General features: G+C 45.1%; 1 protein-coding gene across 1 annotated transcript in view; it reads right to left on the bottom strand.

Moving 5' to 3' along the window:
* Window positions 1-18,245, bottom strand: part of LOC143835881 (F-actin-monooxygenase MICAL1-like) — a 53,353-nt gene extending 35,108 nt beyond the window's left edge. Inside the window, exon 1 of the mRNA XM_077334278.1 lies at window positions 17,893-18,245. The gene's annotated coding sequence lies outside the window, so the exon portion shown is untranslated. The remainder of the gene's footprint in view (window positions 1-17,892) is intronic.
* Window positions 18,246-22,739: the final 4,494 nt, after the last annotated feature.

Genomic DNA, 22,739 nt, shown 5'->3' with positions numbered 1-22,739 from the left:
TCCTTGCAGAGTTTTGGCTAGAAATAGGTATGGTCCCAGAGGTTAGTGTAAGAAGGATATTTGTGGCCTGAGATATGGGTGCATAGTGGCAAACATATCCTGGAAAACAGGGAAGTAGTATAACTGCTAGGAACAAAAAGAAGCCCCCTGTGTGGTTAGACTCTTTCAGAGAACAGGGGGGTGAAAAAGCAGGAAATCCCTAACAAAGCATAGAAAAATCAGCATACAGAGAACATGTCACTCAGGAAACAAAGGGAGCAGTTTTTAAATGTTGGGTGTCGAAATGTTTCTTTTTTACTAGTCTGAGCTGCTTGGTCCAGCTGTATCTCCTGAGGCTGGCAGGAATACATTAGCTCTCCATTGAATTTAAATAAGTTGCAATATAACAAGGATATGTGAACTGAATGTAGTTACAAATCTACAGGCTTCCCTGTTTAAATTCCAGTCTTTGTTGCACATTTAATGTTCAACCTGTTTTCCTGTTTGCTGAAGTAATTCACATTCCTGCCTCCTTTTGTTAAAGTCTAATGGGAGGTTGCTGTTCAAGGCTCTTGCATTTCATAATTAATATTGATTAGGAAAGTCAAAGAACACCTCAGTCTTGTGTAATCTCAAACCTTCTGTAGATCTGCCATGTAGCATGAAATGGGCAAAGGACTTTGATAGCTTTTACAAACTCCAGACTTCTTTGGGAGCATGAATGGCCTTCAGGAAAGTCTAATTTCCATTTTTATAACTTGGGAGCTGTTTTTCTAGCCCTTGCATGATAGAAAACCCTGTGAGGTTGCTGGTTTCCTTTGAGATAGGAAACCAGGATGCCAAGGTTTTTTCTAATGCTGTTTAACACAAAAAGGGGCCCCCAATCTTATACTAATTCCATGTTCAAAGATTGTTTAAATATTTGTTTTATTGTTTTTTCCAATTTTCTATGCTAACCTCTATTCTATTTCATTTCAGGGAAACAAACATTCCTGCAATAATATCAAAGTAACCATGCTGGATCAGATTATTGGTCCATCTAATTCAGCACCCTGTTTCATACTGGGACTATATCCACCCTCCTTTTCAGAACCAACTAAATTAGCAGCTATATGTCAGGCATAATTTTATCAACTTCTGTCATGACCCCTCTTAGCTGTATGTTCTCTAAACTGGAAATCCATGTACTTCTTTGCCCAGCTTGGTGTAGTGGTTAGGAGTGCAGACTTCTAACCTGGCAAGCCGGATTTGATTCTCTGCTCCTCCACATGCAGCCAGCTGAGTGATTTGGGGCTCACCACAGCACTGATAAAGCTGTTCTGACTGATCAGTAATATCAGGGCTCTCTCAGCTTCACCTCCCTCTCTCTTGTGGGGAGAGGAAAGGGAAGGAGATTGTAAACCGCTTTGAGCCTCCTTTGGGTAGAGAAAAGCAGCATATAAGAACCAACTCTTCTTCTTCTCCTTCTTCCTTGTAGAGAAGATGATCCAGCCTCTTGGTCATTATGAAGGGGGCTGTCACTTAATGGTAAAGCATCTGCTTTGCATGTACAGGTTCCAGGTTCAGTCCCAAGCAACTCAAAAGCTATTGTTGCTAGCTGATGTGAAGGACCTCTGCCTGAGATCAGCAAAGCTACTGGTGGGCAGAGCAGAACCAGAGAGAATGCAGGGAAAAACTAATGTGAGTTTTGAGGCAGCTACCTCAAGACCTCTTTCCTAAGTGTAAACTGCAGAGAGCTTTTATTCCAATCCCAAGTCGATTCAGTCCCTGCCGTCTACACAGAATGCGATTTCTGTTTTGATTTTGGGCGATTTAAATTTTTCTTCTGCAGCAAGAAGGACTGACCTAGAGTGACCCTACCTTTATCGTGCGATATCTTAGACTGCTTTTAAACCTCAATATTTTAAGATTCGGATTGAGAAAGCAGGCTGTTTTGAACCTCCGTGGTAGAGACACCCTGATTGGCCAAAGGTTCTGTTTTATTAGATGAGATCTTTTGCATATACATGAAACAAGAAGAACAACAATTCTGTACAATCAAAAAGAAGGAGAGTTGGTTTTTATACCCCGCTTTTCACTGCCTGAAGGAGTCTCAAAGTGGCTTACAGTCGCCTTCCCTTTCCTCTCCCCACAACAGACACCCTGTGAGGTGGGTGAGGCTGAGAGAGCTGTGATATTACTGCTCGGTCAGAACAGCTTTATCAGCACTGTGGTGAGCCCAAGGTCATCCAGCTGGCTGCATGTGGGGGAGTGGGGAATCAAAACTGGCTCGCCAGATTACAAACTGTCACTCTTAACCACTACACCATACTGGAAAAGGCAGATACAAAAGCCATCATGTTCGTATGTTATAGTGAATCCAAATACAAGACTACTGTGACCCGCCACTGGCCTACGGGGAGTGGCGGGAAATAAATCTAAATAATAATAATAATAATAATAATAATGTACATCCTGCCTGTACATGCATACAGCTGTTTGTAAGAAAAGCCAGCTAGCATTCACTTCACAAAAGAGACCAGGGACCAGTATTTAGATAAACATTTGTTCCCATCACACATAACATGAGAATTATTCAATGCACTATAAAGAACAATTCAGTGTACATTCATTGTAGAAGGTAGATGTGTTTGATCCCAGTAGCACTTTAAATAACATTAGCATCTTAAGGCATGAGTTTTCAAGAGTCAACAGTATCAGCACAGGACATTCACAGGACAACAGTGCAATTAGGGTTTGGCTTGCAGGAATCTGAAAACAAGCAGCAACCTGACACAGAACTGAAACAAAGCACAAGCATGTAAATGTGACACATTGAATGGTACAGAAATTCCATCATAGGAGCATACATGTGTTCACTGTAACTTGCAAAGAGGACTAAAGCAACTTAATGGTATTCAACATAAACTGGCTAAATATGTTACTAAAACCACACAAAAACACATAACAGAAGACTCGGGCTTTCCACATAACTGCTTTCAACACAAGATACGAAGGCATGCCATTCCGTATAAAGCGTGAAGGTTTCACACATATGAATTCATGCCATTCCATAACATTTTACCTGTTTTGGCCAGCCTGCATAGCTCCAAAGTTTTAAGCTGGTGTGTTATCCTCTCCATAATTAAGATATGCCAAAGTCTATAATACATAGAATTCAAAGACAGAGTTACCCATTCTTTTAACATGCATCCAGATCCAAATGTCCAGTCGCAGGAACTCAGATAACTAAAATTACAATCAAAGAATGCTTACAATCAAAGAAAAAAGTAGATTTTTTTCTCAGTACAGCAATTTACAAATGCTCCCTCTCTTATCCACACTGACTAGAGAACTCAATGAGATTTAATTCCATTAAATGAAATTTAGGATTGCACTGTAAATCGTTCTGAGAGAGTTCCTGCAACTTGTCTAGAAAACTGGCTGAAGTCAGCATATGTAAATTCAGCCTTCATCACCTATCTGAATACTTGGAAGTGTCTTTGGCCACCTTTTTAAAAAAGTGGCAGCAGCACCACATGCCAGCATATATGATATGATAGAACCAAGTCATTTAATAAACAAAAGTGAAAATAATTCCCTGCCCTGTTAAGTTTCAGACTTCAGAAGCTTTTTCATCCTAGGTACCAGTAGCTGAACTACACACAGGTTCTGGGCTGGAAATTTTGCTCAGGTATGCATTGCTCACTGCAGAGTAAGGCAGATCTCAGACACTACTCTAATCTGGACCGTGGTCCTGTACCTGGCTCAGGTTCTGACAAAGCCCAACACAGTCCCATTGCCTCTTTTTTGCATTTCTGGAATAAACATATGAAGGGGGAACTCCTCAGTCTTTTCCAGAGTGATATGCTTGAGCTATTTACCTGTCAGAAGCACATGCATCTCCCCACAAAGAAGATGGGCAAAGTGCCTTTTCCCACATTATGTCAGAAATACACATTCACACGCAGTGCACTCTGCTACCTCCAACTGCCTGATGATCCCTGGCTACAAAGAAGCTTGCTTGACCTCAACCAGGGCCAGAGCTTTCTCCATCCTGGCCTCCACCTTGTGGGACAAGCTCCCAGAGGAGATCAGGGTCCTAACAGACCCACAGGCCCTGCAAAAGGGAGCTCCTCTGCCAGGCATTTGTTTGAGGTTGGCCTGAACCAACCACCTCCCATTGGCCCCCAAGTCTCCCTCCCATGGAATCCACCGCTGATTTATCCAACCCACAGGATTGTCAGTCTGCTGTAGCTGATTTAATGTTCTCACCATTGTTCTATTGACTTGCAGTATAGCATGTCGGCCGGAAGAAGACACGACTCAAATTGTTGGCATTAAACATAGGCCACAACTTTATTTTGTAACCCCCACCCCAGGAGAGTTGGCCAAGCATGGAAATTAGAGCCTGATCATCAGCCATCCGGCTGCTCATATTTGGTTCCCTGAGGCGCCCTGGGACCGCATTCTTCCCAGCTGGGAGTGCATGTCCCTTGCCTCCTGGGAATCCTAAAGGCAGGGAAGCGGCTTTTAAAGAAGGGGGCCAACGGGGCACCCACCTTGTCTGGCTTCCCTTCAGCCACCTGACCAGCGAGCCCTTGCCTCCCAGCCGGGTCAGCTGCACTCGCTGCTTGCCAACCTCTTATAGAGGTTCACTTTCCGCCAGGGAGTCCGGCACGCAAACCGGACTCCCTGCCAACAGGCTCTCCCCCGTGCCCTGAAACACAGCTGTGACAATTAATAACAATGAAGTAGTATAACCAAACAATAACATAACAACTCGACAAGAAATACAGGGTGGGTGGGTGGGAGGGAAAGCTGTCCCTGATGGCTGCTTGGATGGAAAGGCGGACCTGAGCCACGTGGCGGCTTATATAGCCGATCAAGCTCCACCTCTCCGTTCCAACGCGATGGACGCTGGCATGCTGAAGCCTTGCCAGCCTGTCACGCCTCTCTGCCCGCTCTCCGCTGTGTCAATGGCGTCCCCGGTAAGTCAGGGCCACTATTTCTACTGTTCTGTTTGTTATCACTGTATTGTTTACAACTACTGAGTTATCTGTATTGTTCCCTGTTTTATGCAAACTGCCCTGAGCCTCAGGGGAGGGCGATATATAAATATAATAAATAAATTTCACTCAGATTTCTTCTTTCAGTACTACCAGCTACTATGACAAGCTTATGGTGGTTCATACAGTTCATGCAATTTGCTACTTATTACAGAAACCGCTCTTACAAGTTCCACATATGTCACATAGCTATTCCCTCTAGCAAAAGGGAAGGACTGTTACTTCACACCTGCCTTCCCTCCCACTTCCTCTTGTGACTCTCCCTGCTCAATCTGAGGTAAACAGATACTCAACATGAAGAATGTGTATCATTTGGGGAACTGGCAACCATCTAGTTCCTACATGTTAGGCATTTTTTAATGGGAAAACCTGTGTTTTGGTTCCTTATGCTCGTAAAGGGGGGGCATTTGAATATACAGCACTAAAAATTGCTTAAGAGTTTAAACATTCTAAAGGAGTAGCTGTGTAAATCTGTTGCTGCCAAAGCTCTATCATCTGACTAAGAAAGTAGATCTATAAGGTTTTTTTTAAAGCTAAGCATGAAGGTCCAAATGATCGCAGTTATACTGCAGTGCACACATGGTTGGTTGCCCCTCCTTATTTTCTTAGATTCAGGTGGGTAGCCTTGTTGGTCTGAAGTAGCAAAAGTATGGTTTACGAAGACCCCTAGATCCTTTTCACACATACTACTGTCAAGAAAGGTCTTCTCCATCCTATAATGATGCATTTGATTTTTCCTACCTAAATGAAGAACTTTACATTTATCTCTATTGAAATTCTTTTTTTTCCATTTTAACCTAGTTTTCTAGCCTGTCAAGATATTCTATATCCTATCCTATATCCTATATCTATATATCCTGATATATATCCTATATCCTGATTCTGTATTCTGCTGTGTTTGCTACCATTCCCAGTTTAGTATCATCTGCAAATATAATAAGCCCCTGTTCCTTCATCCAAATCCTTTATGAATATGTTGAACACCACAGGGACCAGGACGGAATATATTGAACAACACCGGGCCCACATGAAAGCTCATACCTTGAATAAAACTTAGTTGGTCTGAAAGGTGCCTTGGACTCACATTATGTTTTCCTCATTTTCTTGGCAGCATTTAGATACAGAAGCCATCTGCCCATCTCCTACCTCAGCTGGCAGCTAGTTAAGCACAGCAAATGGCAGGAAAAATTTTGAGTATGATGACATCAGTCATACATCTTTTTTTCTTGTATTCCACCTTTCTCTTGTGTCAGTCTTAGAACTTATACTCAGAACTGTATGGCTTCCTAGTTTGTTTTTAATTATGCCTCTTTGAGCATTTATTTATTGAGGTGCTCAATAAATAATTGATATGACTAAATTATTAGATGTGACTGTAGAGATGGGGGTGGGGGTGGTGTGGACAGCCACGTATTCACTGTAGCACGTAGCCTAAGTAGGCCTCAGGCAAAGCCCTTTGAAAATGCCAATGGCATATCAGCATCCAGGGCCATTCCGCACAAGGACCAATGTTGCCAATTGTTTTCACAAAGCGGAAACGCTATTTTAAATAGTGGAATCTCGGCGTTCCGCATACCTTCATTTGTAGTGGAATCCAGTAGCGTTTCATTCGTTCCCCACAGGTTTCCGGTCTCACAGGAATTGCTAGAAAGGAAGCTATTTTTTTCTGTGCTTGTTCCCATCCCTGGCTGTCAATCAAACAGAACAGCCAATGGGCAGTTGTTATCATGCTCCCGAAAAGCCCCTTTCCCTTTAAGCACAGTTTAAACACACACACACACACACACACACGGACATGTTTCAATGAATATGCCTTGATTCTTCGCAACTTAGAGACCCATCTAGCTGGCATGTGAGCTGGCGAATTATCGTTACCACGTTACCACGTTCCCCCGAGTGGAAAAAAAAATCCCCCCCCCGCAGAGGCGCAATTTTTGGCCGAAATTAAAGGGAACTTGCGAACAGGGGGCTGTGTTGTGCTTGGGGACTTAGGGGAGTTTTAAAGCACTTCTGTAGCCGGAGAAGCCTCGCTGGGTGAATGAAGCCTCACTGGTTTGTTGCTTTTCCTGCTCCGAGGAAAAAAAATTGTGATCGCTTCGCCGGAAGTTCAGAGGAGAGAGCCAGGGGAGGGACTTTGTTGCAACCGCTACGTTAAGAACGCACATGTCTTTTTTGCAAGTGTTGCAGGTTGTTGGCAAGAGTGTAGCGATTTTCTGAGGGTGAATCCACTTTTCCTGATTCCCCGGAAATCGCTACAACAAAGCGATTTTGGCGCTAGTGTTGCAGGAGTGTTGCAGATTGCTCACGACGTCATGCGGAACGTAGTTTTAGTGGCGAAAACAAAATGTAAGACTAGTGCTATATTAAAGTTGTGCAGAATGGCCCACATTTCCCCCCTGCAGTGATACAGGAAACTGTTTCAAGAAAGAAAACATAGATCAACAGAAACAAGAATGTTACTCCATTCTACCCACTTGAACTGTTCTACTCTGGAAGCGACCAGCCACTCACTTCATCAATGGTGGCGGTGGGGGGGAGGGAATGCTAGTGCTATTTGATAGATAATCTGGCAAAGAATGTTATGGCCCTGCAGCTGCACACTAAGAAAGGATAAAGAAGACAGAGGAAGTGGAGATTCCATCTCCCCCACCCCCATTCACTATGTTCAGCATAGTGTCAGCTGGAACAAAAGATTCAAGGAGCAGATGTCATTGTTGTAGCATATTAGCAGCAAGACACAGAATAGTGATGTCCTTCATTGTGCCTGTTTTTTTCAACATAAATAAAAAAATTATTTCAACTGTCTGAACTCCCAAGTAAAGTGTACATGGCTTGATTAAAGGTAAAGGTGCAAGCACCGGGTCATGTCTGACCCTTGGGGTGACGCCCTCCAGCGTTTTCATGGCAGACTCAATACAGGGTGGTTTGCCAGTGCCTTCCCCAGCCATTACCATTTACCCCCCAGCAAGCTGAGTACTCATTTTACCGACCTCGGAAGGATGGAAGGCTGAGTCAACCTTGAGCCGGAAATTCCCCCTGAGAGAGTATTCCACAATCCTATTCAGAAGGCCCTTTAAGGATGATTTCACCGTTCTCATAGATGAAGAGTGGAATCCTTAGGGCACCTTAGATCCAGACTTTAAGGGCTTTAAACATCAGTACTGGACCAGGAAACTAACTTATGTCATTAAGGCATAAGTAATCATAAACAGATCCTTTCTGTTTAGGAAGGGACACAGATGAGGAATTTGCTGAAGCTAACAAAAGGCATTATTTACAATTGCCACAACCTGACTACATAGGAGCAGCAAGTTTACCAGGAGTGCTCCCAAGCTACAGACTTTCCACAATTAAGGTACAGCCCATCAGATCAATCATCCTTCCATTAAGTGAGTGTCTGCACTATTCAAATGTAACACAATTACCATAATCTGTAACAAACAATTATAATGGTGGTTTCAGATCATATCTGCATCAATCCACTGTTCTCCCATTCTTCCCTTGTTATCCCCAGAAGCTGATCTGCTGCCTGTTTTGATTTTACATGGAGTAGAAGTATATTCTCTGGTACATGCACAGCATTTGGGCTAGCTGTTTCACCAAGTTCCTAGGACATAATTTTTTGTGTGTGCTGGAAAGCACAGCTCCAACCGTCAACCTCATTTTTATAACATCAGCACTATTATACCATTATTGCACTACTGTGAATTGCCATAATTTCTATTTCGACCACCAGCAACATTCCTGGTGTTGTGAAGTTATATCACTAATCCACTCAAATGGGGGTAAAACAAAAGAAATATACTTCTGCCAATATCAGTAAACTGAGAAGGGGACATGGATTCATCACCAGAACAGAACTCCCTCCATAGATGAAAAAAATCTGAAGCTAAAGGATTTCAAAAGCCAATACACGGATCCACTGTTGTAATGATGACAATGTAGCCCAAGTCCCTACTTTCCTGACCAGTTTCATATAGAGCATCTTTCAATTCTTTGCAGACCATGGCCATAGACCAGGGGTAGTCAACCTGTGGTCCTCCAGATGTTCATGGACTACAGTTCCCATGAGCCCCTGCCAGCATTTGCTGGCAGAGGCTCATGGGAATTGTAGTCCATGAACATCTGAAGAACCACAGGTTGACTACCCCTGCCATAGACCATGGCAGACTATGCCATATACCCTAGATCAGTGGTCCTCGACCTTTTTATCACTGGGTCAACGCTTGACAATTTTACTGAGGCCCGGGAGGGGGGAATAGCCGTTTGCTGAGGGACATCACCGCTGCCACCTGAGCTCCTGCTCTGCTTGCTTTCCCGCCGGTGCCCCTGATTTCCCGCCACCCGTGGGGGGGAGGGCGCTACCAGCAGCAGCTGCGCAGTACCATGCCGAGGGGGAGCCCCAGCCATGGCGGCCGCCGGAGAACACCAAAGGTGAGTTGGCAGCAGAGTGGCAGGGCAGCCCCCGAGTCAGCAGCCAGGGAGGCGAACGAGGAGGAGCCACGGCCCAGTACCGACTGATCTATGGACCGGCACCGGTCCCCGGACCGGGGGTTGGGGACCACTGCCCTAGATGGCAGAATTACTAGCCCTAGACTGCATACTCACAACTGCATATCAGACCCCCTTTTTCATTTATAAACATGCATTGAAAAGCAGGGGTATCCATTCCATTACAATCCTCAGCTATCATATTTCTGAGGACATTGCGAATGTATAAAAGTCAATTAACATTAAATGTTCTTAAATAACCTTGACAGAATAAAACAGAATACTGAACAGGTGCTCCCCCAAGTGCCAGTCCAGTGGCTTAAATACGGAACATGACTTTTAAAAATATCTTCATGCAGAAGAAACCTCTGTACCCAGGAAGTTCCAGAAAGGGACAAATGTAGGCAGCACATCTTTCACTTAGATCTCCTTTCTTAAAAGAATTTGCATGTCACACAGCATGCACACTTGGTTGTGACTTTTTTCCTGTAATGGGACCTTTGGCTGATCTCCATTTAAAGTATACAACGTGTGACTCAGATGCAGATCAGACTTACAGGTATAATCAACTTCAGTTCAGTTCAAACTCACCTTGGGCCACTGTACTTCTCCTTCAACTAAATCTCTCCTGCCTTCCTTATGTACAATTACTTCCGACCAAGAAATTTGTTGTTGGAAAGGCAGGAACAGACAAGGCCTGAGGTAATATCCATTCTCAGTTATCAGCTCATTTTTGCCAGCATTCAATTCTAGGAAGCTGCTTATCCTGTGCTGCTTATATATGTGAGCAGTACTATGTGAAATGGTATAATGATGTCAGGACTTGTTTATGCTGGAACAGAAGCTTATCTGAAGCTGTTTTTATTTTCCTGTGGATATTCAAGTAAATAGTCCTGGCCCCCTCCTGGTGGAATGATCTCCCGGAGGAGCTGAGGGCCCTGTGGGATTTGCCATCCTTCTGCAGGGCCTCCAACACAGAGCTCTTCCGCCAGGCTTTCGGTTGAGGCCGCACCTCCCCCCCTCTACATCAGCAGTGACCCTTGGTCTCCCGGATAGTTCCACCACCATCAGGTGGGGTGGGTTGGGTGGGTTGGGGATTGTTTTTAGGTGTTTTATGTATTAGGGGTTTTATGGGGGGGGGTTACATGTTGTTACCCGCCACGAGCCTCAGGGGAGTGGCGGGTTAAAAATCCAATCATCATCATCATCATCATCAAAGTGTTTCAAATGCATGGGTTGCTCTAGAATTGCTAACTCACATTATTTGTGTACAATTAATAAACACAGCAGAGATGAATCCACTTGTCAGAGTCCTTTTACAAATTCTCAAAGGTTCTGCCACTGTAAGCCAGTGAGCGGTCTTTAACATTTCAGACCTAGGGGGGCTGTATTTAAGGTTCACAGGGCAGCACTGGACCCACTGAGCTGCAAGAGTGTGACAGGAAATCACACAATATCAGAGACAGGCTAAAATGGCTATGTCACATTACAAGCACCACGAAGTCATGTGACATCAGATTTAAACAGCAGAAAAATTAGGATCTGAAGTTCTGACCTTACTTGTATCAAGGCCAGGGTTGTGTGTAGCAGTACAAGAGAGCCACGAGCAAGAAACACAAACCGAGCACCAGGAATTATCTAGTTTATTAACAAAATGTTTATCTGCCTTTCTGTTCTCATCAGGCACCCCAAGGCAGCTAACAGATTAGAAACTTACATAATATAAACACATCTTAAAAATCCATTAAAATAAAAGGAAAACACATCATTAAAACAATTCAAACCAAGGTAAAATACACATACAAAAGCAACAAATTAAAACATAGGGTAGGAAAGAGAGCAACAGGAGAGAGGCAAGTCTGCCTGGAGAGAGTTTGGTGCCACAACCAAGAAGGCCCCTCTCCCTAATGAATGTCACTACTCTGGAGGAGGATTGTTCAGATGAGTGCTTTTGCTTCATCATCCTGCTACATGTGCACCCACCATGAAGACGTCAGGTTCCCCTGAAACTCACAATTACCTGCTTAGGTTGTAAAAGTGACAGAGGTTGGCTGAATGGTTAGAGTGGGGAGTCTTCCACCTCCTCCTTTCCTAGGGTGAGTGTCACAGCAAGGCTCTGGTTGAGACCAGGTGCATGTCCTTGGGGCTAAGGATCACCAGCAAAATGGTGTTTAGAGAGCATAGTGCCCTCTGGGGGACATATTGGAAGAGGCGGTCCTTCAAATACACACGGCCCTGACCTCAACGGCCAATACCAGAACTTGAACCTGATCTGGAACTCCACAGTAACCAGTGTAGCTGTTGGAGGGCAGGTTGAATATGAGCTCTCCATAGAGTCTTTCCTGATTGTTTAGGTTCTAATAATTCTTCTGAAACTCAGTACTAACCATTGGGGGGGGGGTGTGGATCAGAGAAAGCAAGTAGAGTTTATCCAGAAAGTTTAACACAGAATGGCAAATGGGAAGAATGACTTCTAGCCCCTCATCCAGGATTGGATTGGTGCCTTCTTGAATATAGCTTTCATGCACATGATTTAGGACAGCTTATAATAGCTTCATTTAATATCCAGAGATGCTATGGAGTGGAAAATCTTTGCTAAGGATGTTCAAGATCTCATTGGCAGAACAATAAACTGACCCTCCCTTTTTCACTCCATATCCCAAGCTACCAGTTTGCTACTGATCCTCCTATCTAGGCCTTAGTTTCTGGCCGTATACACCATTATCAATCTGAAACTGCACAACAGAGACCAAAATCTTCCACCGTATTCTCTGAACTTGTTTACCAGGCTGCTCAAGTCTCAGTTATCAAAAGTCCCATCTATAGGTTCCAAATGCATTCTGGCACTATATTACAAAATGTTTCTGTTGTGAAATAGTTTGGATCTTACGATTCTCCGTTCATACATAAGCCAGGTGTGGAGAGAAAGCAACATTTCCCCCCTCAAGTCTCCCTCCCATCCTTAAATTTTGGATTTGTCAGAATGAAAGGCAACTATCAAGGTTTTGCAGTTTCTCTCTCTACAGTGCTTGTGTTTTCTTTGTTTGGTAAATGTAACGATTTACAGGCAGGCTTCTTTGGTGAGAATGGGGACACCACCTACCAACAGTTCTCTAGAGCAGGGGTAGTCAACCTGTGGTCCTCCAGATGTTCATGGACTGCAATTCCCATGAGCCCCTTCCAGCATGGCAATGAAAGCATCTCTAGGAATCACTCCAGTATATCAGACTGTCCTGCAAAAAATGTTCCTAATCTGATCCTTCTTGCAGGTGCCAAAGCACTCCTATTACAATGATCAATCAATCTTTATTGTGATTATTGACCAGCACAAATCTTACCATATACCATTTTCAGAATATAATATAAACTAGTCCCACGCATAACATAACATTCAGTGAGACATATTAAAATTTTACATTGTGTAAATAAGCTTGTCACCAGTAGTTGGCAAATTCTGAACATTGCTGCACAAAACTTTGCAGTAAATGCTGATCCCAGTGGATTTCCATCTGTTAGAAGCCATTTTGCATGTGCCAAGTCTGATCGCCTCCTAAGAGTGGGGAGAATGAACTTGGAATGAGGCTCTTGGTAAAAGGAGCAACAGAGAAGACCTTGTTCAGTAACTTCAGACTTCCTTGATCCACAGGGACATAGTTTATCTACCTTGGGGGCATTTTTGTATCACCCCTCCAAAACCACTGAAGGGAGTTCTTGGCATCCAGGCAGGGAAAATTCTGTTATAATGAAGTAAACAAGAATTCCTTCTTCATTGGCACAAGCCTTTAGGTCCTAGAAGCAGTTGATATGGAAAGCAGCTAGCTAGACTTGTCCAGGAAGCCACGTAGGAGTGTTAAAAGGCATGATTAATCATTAATCCACAGGTGACAGCAGCCACACAGAAGGATGTCATTCTTTCAGAACTTCCCATGTGCCAAGCGTGCAAGAAACTGCCTTTATTTTTCATACAGGATGAAGTGGAATAGAGACACAAGATACCTTTTGCTGCTTGGAAGCAGAAGACATCCGAGAAAGTATACAATATATCTGAGTACAGAGAGGACTGCTTTTCCTGAGTTGAGGATAGCAAAAAACCCTCCTATTTCTACACTCTGCTCACTGCCTGGGCAGCCCCAATAAAGCAGTAGGTCCACAAGCAGCAAGAGCCTGACGTCACTGGCTGTGAATATCTATACAGCACCCCTCCTGTGGAGTCAACTAGCAAGCTCAAGAAGTGGTTCGGATGCTGAGTAAGTCGGTCTCCGCATCAATGCGCACACTTTTGCCTCAAAGAAAGTACTTTGCTTTCACTCAGAGGAAATACTACAAACTCACTGATGGATGGTTGACAATACCAAGAATAACTACTGTAGTTACTCCAGTGCAAGAATAGGTATGCCATAAAAAGGGGGCCATCATACATTCAGGGCTGCCCTCCTTTTGAGTAAATATAGTATGACAAAAAATAGATTTGACCCATTTATTTATTTATTTATTTATTTATTTATTTATTTATTTATTTATCATATGGCAGAGTTACACACAGAAAGCACATAATATAAAATACATAGCCAAGTAGGTTCAATGGTTATGCATACAAATTGAGCAATTCCCCTAAATACTAATATCCAAGTTTTCAATCCACTTAACTGCAGCTGGGGTGAGCTCTGTCTCATCTCCCTGAAAAGCATTGCTGTGACAGGTGGGAAATAGTTTGGCAGGCTGCATCACAATCACATCCATGTCCTGGTATTTTGCCCCATTAACTCTGGCAGGGTCCCATCGATTCCGCCAGTGTCATGTGATAAGAAATGTGGGTGCTAAGGCATGGATCATTCTGAAGAGCCACATGATGTGGCATGACAATGCAATGCTACTGATGCAGGAAGCAAGCCCTGGGCCTTAGTAAGCCTGAATCAGGGCTTTTCTGTGAAATCCATGAAAGCTTCTCTCCAAGTGCATTTGAGCATTAATGTGAATTCTTGGGAAACCTCTCTGCATCATATTCGGTGTCCACACTGGTAGTGGCAGGAAAGTGAGTAGGAGAGCAGGGAGAGAGAACAACCTTGTTCTCGAGGAGAGTGTGTTGGTGTAGGAGGGGAAGGCAAGATTTCTGCCTCTTGTTATGCAAGACAAAAGTAATTCCAGTCCAGCTGCTGGTGAACTAGCAGGGCATTCATGCAAAGCAGAGAAGATGAGTCACAAATACAGGTTAGATGAACATTCTGTGCAGCATGACTGGTACAGCACCAAAGCACAAGGACTCAAGTCATAATAAAGCCACAGAAGAGGGTAGTAAATGCATAGGTGGAGGAAGTCATGGTTTCACTAGCGATCCCATAGACAGGAATGACACTTAAACAACCACATTCTGAGCACTTGTTGCACAATGAGGGCATTAGCGGAGTCAGACTTACAGAACTTTACCATGTTTCCCCTAAACTTTCCTCAAGGGATAACGGCGGCACTGAGCTTCAGCAAGGGTTCTTTGATAGTCAAATTCCTGTGGGAGCTATTCTGGGCACAATGGATCACACTCTCTCTCCTGCCCTTTTTCAGTACATGAGTATGAATCTACCATAGTTAGAGATCAGGTCTTCCTAAAGCTTCTAGTTCTGCTCAGAAGAGGCAAAGCTCCTTTGAAGAATAAGCTACAGTTGAATTTTGAAACAAGCAAACACACATCAGAATACTAAACTCTAGAATATATAAGAACTCGGATGGGGGGGGGAGAATTTGCACTAGAGCCAAGCCCTTTGGGGGCCAGATTCCCAGTCTAGGAGGCTGAAGCAGTCAGATTTCACTCCTGCAGTGGAGAAGCCAAGGCTAGGAAAGAGTGCTGACTAACTTGTTCTTTCTGTCCCTGGCCTTAATCAAAATGCTTGCATGATGCGCGTCTCCTGGGAACTGGGCTGCAGGCATTTGGTTTGCATTAGAGCTGGCAACATCAAGGACACCACAGGCACACTCCATTCCATGATGATGAGCAGGAATGTGTGTTGAATTGTCTTTGCTGCTAACACAGCAGGCTGCCACTGCCGGGGAAAACCAATTACCAGAAAATGCAGGTGATAAAGCCAGCCCCACAGACAGCCCTATAGCCATCTCTTTTGACTTTTCCATACACCTTTTGTCTGAAAAGGTGTGCCACCTGCAAGAGTCAGAGCACCTCTCTGGTCAGCAGGAGACATTAATGTTGTGGAACTGTACTTTATCAGCACCCTCCAGGATGTTGTTCTTAGGCTTAGTCTGGGGGAGGGCTTGCAAAAGATCATCTACCCCACTGTCTCCTTCATCTGCATGCCACTGAGTAGGAGCAAGGACTTCATTCCAGGCAAGACGCAGCCTTCACATGCTCTTCCCATCCTGCCCGCACCATCATCGGCAAAGAGGGCAAAACCCTAGGCTCCACTTCTTTTCTGAGGCAAGGGGCCTTGCTTCCTGCAGCTATTTATAACAAGCCGCAGAGCAATCTATGAAGATAAGCCTTACTGCACTGCAGAAACTAAACACAGCACACTATTTAATCACACAGCCTGCCTCAACACAGGAGGAAGTTATAGGACAAGCAGCAAATGCCAGTTTCCTTGGCCCAGGTACAACCTTATCAAGGCAGCAGAGCAAAGTACAACATAAACCGGTGTGGCTTCATCATCTGCACAAACTCAGATCCGTCTTTCATTTCTAACAGATAAAACGTCTTGTAGAAAGCAAAACCAGTTTACAACTTATTATACACAGGGAAAGTTGGGTAGATGATGGAACCAGGGAAGGAACAGAATGGAAGATACAGGAGCTGCCTAGGGATGCCACCCTCCAGGTGGGGTCTGGGGATCTCCAAGAATTAAGGAATTTCAGCCAAACATATGGAAGAAGTTCCTGACAGAATGGCTCTTCAGTGGAACAGGCTTCCTTGGGGGTGGGTTCCCCTTCCTTGGAGGTTTTTAAGCAGAGGCTAGATGGCCACCTCACAGAAATGCTGATTCTGTGAATTTAGGCAGATTGAAAGTGGCTGGGCAAAAGGGATTGTGTCAGTGTTTGACTCTTGTGGCTCTTTCTTGCATGCCCAGGGAACTGCCAATCACCACTTTGGAGTCGAGAGGTGAATTTCCTCCAGGCCAGGCTGACCAGGAATTCTGGTGGGCATCAGCTGGGCATGGAATTGAGATCACCATGAGTGAGCAAGTAGTTGTGAATTTCCAGTGTTCTGTAGGGGATTAGACTAGATGACCTTGGAGATCCCTTCCAATTCTATAATAATGACAGTTCATCACCAGACTACAGGGATCAGTTCCTCTGGATAAAATGGAGGCCTCGGAGAATGGATTCTATGGCATTCTACCCCCCAGAGGTCCCTGTCTTCCCCAGCCTCCACCCTCAAATCTCCAGGAATTTCTCAATCTGGAGCTGGCAACCCTGCTTCCCCCCAACAATAACTAGGGGAGGGGGATGTCTGGCCACCAAAGAGCCACCTCTTTGTTCATAGGAGAAAGAGGTGTTTCCAAAGCACAGGTATGCTTTTCTGACACACTCACTCTCCTTACTGCTCACGGGTCACACAAATGAAAGCATCTGGGTGTGTGTCAGTACCAGCCCTGGACTGACCACTGAGCAAAATAAGAATGTGCTCAGGGCTCCAGGGGGAGAGGGGCACCACAGAAGGGCTTTTATATTGCTCACTGCTACTCAGTTGTAAATAAATCTTAAAAATGAAAAGTTTATGTTTAATACGGTCCAGCTTGAGGATGTCCTGGAAGAAAACAGATTTTTAAATTTCATATGTGACCTTCAGTGCTTATTTGAGTTTTAATTTTGACCATCAACGGAAGGGCTGAGGGGCCCTATTGTTGGACTGTGTTTAGGGCATCTGTTGACATTCATCTGGCCCCAGTCAGTACTGGTAGTCCACTTCCAAGAAAAGGTCGGGAGAAGACTGAAGGCCCCTAGCCTCCCCAACAGGAGAGGCTGTCTGGCCCAAGGTATTTCACTGACCCAGGCAGCTGTGGGCCAAAGAGAAGCAGACCCTGGGTCACTGTTCAGTTTGAAGCCGGAATGGCATCCTCGAGAGGAGAGCCCCTCAGAGGCTAAGATCCTCACAACCATTCCTCCCTCCCTCCCTCCCGGTCTCCAGAGCAGTGAGGTCAACTTTCTGGCCAGTCTTGGCTACTCTGCGAAGCGGGCGGGCGGGCGGGCGGCTCCAAGTTGTGGCTGCAAGCGCCGTTGCAGGGCGCCGAAGGCAGGACGCTTTTCAAAGGGACGGGGCTGGGGGTGCAGCGCTGCTGCAAGGCATCTCCGGCCAGAGCAGCTCGTGGGCACAGGGGCGCCTTCTGTGCATGCTCGGGGGCACCGGCTTTGCCGCGGTCACGCCATCGCCTACCTTCCGCGCTGCGGCTCGTCCCGACTCGGAAGCGGCGTGGGCGTCGCGCGGGGCTGGTTGCGGGATCCAGCGGGGACCGAGAAGCGGGCGCGTCACTCTCCGCCGCTCCTGAACGCGCCGCCGCCGCCTCCACGGACAGCCGAAGAGCCGCGACTGTGCCGGCTCCCCCGCCTCTGCGCTCTGCTTCTTCCGCCGCCGCGGCTCCCTTCTCTCGCGGGGAGGGAGTGGCTGCGCTCCAGGAAGCTCCTCGGCCGGGCCCTCTGCAGTCATCGCCCCCCAAGGCCGGCGGGGCGGAGGCAGGAGCGCGGGCGGCGGCGGGCCTTCCTTGCCGGGCGCTTTAAAAGCTCGGCCACCTTGGGCAACCTGCGGAAGCAGAGCCGGGCTTCAGCCGGGGGAAAGGGCTGCCCTTGCAGCAACAGGCTTCCTCCCCAGCTCAGCGCTTTCAGGCGTGGAAGTCCAAAATAAGAGCAGTTCAGAGGGCCGAAGAGAAGGATGAAAAGGGAGTCTACGGGAAAACCAACTGAATGGCATGGATAATTAAGCCGGACTTTAAGGCCGAGTGTTTAAATAATTTTAATTTTAAATTCTATTTTAACTTTAAATCTCAATTACTTGTTTAGATTGACTGTATGTTATCAAAAATGGATGTACACCACCCTGAGCCAGCTTGTGGGAGGGTGGAAGTAAAATAAATTTTTATTTATACAGTTCTATGATATATCACTGCCCACTTAAATCATGCTTTCAAATGTTCCAAGCACTTCACACTCATAAATTTTGTAATTGTGTTGTAATTCTGACAATAGTCCAGTAAAGTGGCCAAGAGAGGGAGATTTGTCTTTGTGACACATGATACATGGGAAGTACAAAGAAGAAGAACCCCCATCACCACCTGTGCAGGCTATACAAATGGATTTCCCAGAGCCAATGTATGTGATTCCCCACCAGAAACAACTAATGCAAAAGTCAGTCGTGGTAACAAAGCTATTTCCTTTGATAACAGTAGTTGATCTAGCTTATCACAGTCAGGTTTGCTTCTTAACTGTATTCCTGATTTTATGTCACAAACACAATGCTATTATCACTGTTATTGTCTGTTGTCTGTGGCATGACTTAACTGTTATTGCTTCTTTTACTAATAAGCAACAAACCTTGACAATCACTTTGTAGGCAATGCTGAACCAAGACATGTAATAAAAAAAAGTGTTTTTCAAGATAAATATTCCCCCCCCCCCATTAAATTCACAGGGCTCATGCATGGGTGTCCAAAGGGGAAATAAATACATACACAAGGGATTATTCCACCCATACGGGGAGCCTAAGAATGCTGTTGTGCCAACTCTTCTCTTTCCCTTTAAACCAAACTTCTATGCCTTGACTGCCAGCCACGCCTGTGAGCCATCAGGGACATGCGCTTACTTTAGCAGGGCATTGCCTAATCCATGAACTGCCTGTGCCTCCAAGAAATAATTGGGGTGTTGGGGTGTAAGAATCACACATTGCCTGGTGTGCAGTTTGCTGGAGTGGTCTTTTTAGGGTACTATGTTGTGAACCTGGCAGGGGCTTGAGTAAGGGGGCGGAGATAAGCCACCACCTTGCATGTCCAGTCCCTGAACTGCGGGGTGGGAAAATAGCAGGAGGAATGGTTGAGCTGTGGGAGACAGCAGTCAGCTGGGCTGAGGGGTGCAATGGCTCTTGGGTAAGTCCCTACCAAGTTAGCTCACCAGAGTCCCTTCTGCTTTTAAGGTTGCCTAACGCAGAATCAACTTCCTGACCGCGTCTGAGCAAGCCTTGTTAGTGTGTGAATGGCTGTTCATAGTGTTTTAACGCAAGGTCCATTCTTGCTTGAATCCTTCCCCACCCCCAAGCCTCAGAGGTTTTCTGCATGTTCTCTGGGCATGTGCTTTTCAAAGTTCAAATGTAAATTGCTAGGCACCATCTCAAACTAATAGGCACACTTTAAAGGTCCATGTCAGTCCACTAAAACATAACATTACCCTAAGAACAAGCTAGGCTGTATCTTGTGAGCAACACCATATCTTGCACATGTGGTACAACTGGAAGACAAGAATGAGTCACCTCCTAGTTCTACCGAAATCACTCATTATTGCACTGTGACTTGTTACAAGCAGGAAGAGAAGAATGAGGGCCATTCTGCACTTCTAAAAACATATTTAAAAAACACGCTCCCCACCATTTCTCGCCTCCTCGCTTACCCCCTAGATCTACTGCTCTTCTCCACCAGTGGTTCAAATCAATTGCATTGCCTTTTCCTCGAATCCTCCCACTCTCCAAATCCGTGCAAAGTGATTGGTTTGACAGTGTAATAACACAAGCAAGTGGGTGTGCGTATAATGGTGAAGAGATTCTCTGGACTGTGCAAAACCATCAGCACTTTAAAGAACAAAGTATTCTAAAAGATAGTAAATGGAAATAAAATTTAAATTCTTCAGTGTCCAAACACAGCTAATAGTTCATGCTGTAGTAGCACAACAATATTCCTCTATGCTATACAGTATGGTAGAGTGCAGAATGCATAGAATTAACACAATCACTTTCACCTAACAAGAAATGCATTAAATCAAAGGGTTTCCCCCCCCCAACCACAAAATGGCAAATGTTTCCAGTGGGGGACTGCTGTGAAAAGACAAGCCAAAAATTAGAGGCTTGATCAAGAAAAGACATTTAGGGGAAGACCTTAAGGGGACGGAAGTGTATTACTGATTCTCAAAAGAGAACAACTACCAATATAGGTTTACTTTGGAAGGAAATGTTCTATCTCATGCCAATGGTAGGAAATTATCAGACATTCAAAAAAGGTCATGGACGGCTTGTTTGGGAGGAGTTCTCCATAGTGTGAGTTCACCAGTACACAATCAGGAGGAAAAAGAAAAACACAGCTGGCAAGTGGGGAAAAGGAGAGTGGGAGGCAGAGATCGGACATCTATGCGTACATGACGACAGCATTGTGGCTGAGAAGAGAGGATGAAAGTCAACTTGAATCCTGAACTTACACATTAGATAGCTGCAGATTCCCTCCCGGGAAAGGGGTGGGTGGGAAATCACGGTTCCTGAGGATTTAAAACCACAGAGCAAACTGGTATTGCATTTGGATCTGTGCCTTCAGAGCCAGAGTTTGGAGTAAAACATTTGCTATTCCACGGGGCTTTATGAGTGCTGCAGCGGCGCAGCAGCGCTTTTCACAACTGCGGGAAGAGCCAGATGACAGTCAAATGGAGAACTTCCTGCTTTCTAGTCACCACATTGCATTCTCTCAAGGGACATGGTTTGGAATCACTGTGGATCATTCCTTGGTTGGGGGGGGGGGGGGAAGGTATTTTCCTGATCAAAGGGGAAGGGGAAATGAGGGGCAAAGGTGGAAATGAATTGAATCTTAACAGTGTCATGCACGGTTCCTCATGCGGCCCTATGAGTGCCATGGCACCTGCCATTACTTCCCCTGCTGCCCACCAAACTCTTCAGAAAGCAGCTTTAGCCACTGTAGGGCAGGTCTTAGTACTGATGGCCCTCCTTCAGATGGAAGGGCGTTCCAGCCACAGCCCCTGGAGAATCAGGACAACAACAGGTAAGCAGAAAACATCTGACCTAGAATAAAGATGTTTAAATCATTATGATGAGGAATGTGCTCTTACTATTGTGTGCAATGTTAGGACTAGAAGGCACTTAATGTCATGAATGTGCCAGTTGCAAGAATGATGTCACTGAGTTTGAGTTTCCAGAACCGCTGCTGGCTTCAGTGTCCAGTTGCTTGCTATAAATATCCCTTCCTCTTTCATTGTAAAGGACTGGCACAGTCTGCTACGTATAGGGTTGCCAAGTTGGGCTTGGAGATTTGGCCGATGGAGACAGAGGCTGGCGATGGTTGGGTCACTGAGGGACTTCAATGGGGGGTATAATGCCATAACATCCACCTCCCAAAGGGCCCATTTTCCCCAGGTAAACTGACCTCTCTTACCTGGAAATTAGTTATAATCTCAGATCTCCAGTCACCACCTGGAGGATGGCAACGCAACCTACTTACCATACATATAAACCTCAGCAATGCCAAATTATCTTTGTCATACTTCTCGTTCAAGAGGCTCAGGTTACAGTAAATGGCTGTTCCTCCCTCCCTCCATTTTATTCTTATAATAACAATCCCTTTAGGTAGGTTAGGCTGAGAGTGTCCGGCTCAAGGTAATCTGGTGAGCTGAGTGAGAATTTGAAGCCAAGTCTGACTTGCTATTTACTAGGCCAATTGGCATTTTATATGCCTTTTGTCTGCAAATACATGCTAGCTACTCCAGCTCCCTTTTATTTGACGGTGTTAGGTATAGATCTTGTGAAAGATTTTGCATTTGTTCACTTTGTTTTCCAAACAGACACAAAACAGGAAAATCTACTTCTAAAGTGCATTATCCAACATGTGCAGAATGAGACATAGCCTTTGTTGAACCAAGGCACTAAACCATTCAGGGTGGGGTGATATGCCTCCTTCTGTATACAAAACGTTACTTTCATAATAATGTGTGTATGGGGGGGGGGGGGTGCAATGTTAGCACAGTTGTGTGTTTGAGTGCTCTGGGGAACTAGATCTCCTACCCCACCCCACCCCCTGCTGCTAGAAGAAGGTGTGCAGTATTTGCAGGAACGTCAGTGGCTCTGGAAGCCCTTGTTGACTCTGCAAGGGATTTCTCACACTCACACAGCCACTCCATGTGTCGTTTCTTGAAGGAATGTCACACGGAACAACCTCACAGGACTGCATCTTACTGCCTATCTTATTTTGTATCTAATTAATACATTCTGCCCCATTTTGACTTTTAGCCATTGAGAAGTTTGTTTTT

The sequence above is a fragment of the Paroedura picta genome, chromosome 4, assembly GCF_049243985.1.
Source record: "Paroedura picta isolate Pp20150507F chromosome 4, Ppicta_v3.0, whole genome shotgun sequence".
In the NCBI taxonomy this organism is placed as follows: domain Eukaryota; kingdom Metazoa; phylum Chordata; class Lepidosauria; order Squamata; family Gekkonidae; genus Paroedura; species Paroedura picta.
This window is presented reverse-complemented; position numbering and strand designations above follow the sequence as displayed.